We start from the raw sequence: 1,011 nt of genomic DNA on the forward strand, positions 1-1,011 counted from the left end.
CACTTGTAACAATTTGAAATTTCCAAGTGGTGCAGTGACATTCAACGGATGAGAGACATCCGTCAAAATAGTAGTTGAGATCTTCAACGGATAATTGATATTAAGCACACCTGTCGAGATGCAATCACTAGTCGACGGATGAACAATATTTGTCGAAATAGTGGAAATGAATGAGTTTGGAGTTGAAATTATTAGAGAATCTGTGGTGATTGATTTCAGATTATTCACAGATTTCTCAATATTACAGAAAGAAATGGTAAGTGAGCCAACAAATCATCTAAAAGATGATGCCCCTTGCTTGAGATTTTGGCTCCTCCAAGAGGTTAAAGATGGAGAATCAGGAAATGATGTGTGACTCATGTCCACATCCATAGAACTTTTGGGTGAGTTTTGTGTGTGAAGTTTTTTTAATTGTTATAGATTTTGGCTGTGACTTCACATCTATTGGAGCCACGTCAATCTGAGTTTGAGAAGGTGTTATAACTGAGTCTTTGACTACAGTTTGCACAGTGTGTGCACCTTGTGCATCCCTGGTATGTTTAGATTTCTTCTTTCTTGTGTACGTTTGAGGTAGGTTTGTGTCCCTAACCCTTTTGGTTGAGAGCTTTGTTCAATAGTCACATCCTTTTGGGAGGATGCAACTAGTAATGAGCTAGATTCCTTATTAATCACTACAGTTTGTTGGGAAACTGGAATATGGCTAGGCTGGGTTACATACACATATCTCTCCTTATTCTTAGGGATTCTTTGATGTTCTCCCTATCCCTCACAATCTTACTTCCCTTCACACTCCCCTCCTTGGTTTTAGGAGATTTTAAACTAGTTTCTTTTGAGAGGAACTAGAGTAGGGTTTCTTAGATTGGATTTTAAATTTTTGGTTGTGTGACCTAGGATAGGCATCTGTTGGGTCATTGTCACAGATGCCATTATCACAGAAGTTTGTAAAGAAATTGGTGGTTGGAAAGTAGTGGAGACCTTATTATTTATCTCACTTACCTGAGGTCCCTCCAT

This window comes from Apium graveolens, chromosome 3 (genome assembly GCF_009905375.1).
Source record: "Apium graveolens cultivar Ventura chromosome 3, ASM990537v1, whole genome shotgun sequence".
Taxonomy (NCBI): Eukaryota; Viridiplantae; Streptophyta; class Magnoliopsida; order Apiales; family Apiaceae; genus Apium; species Apium graveolens.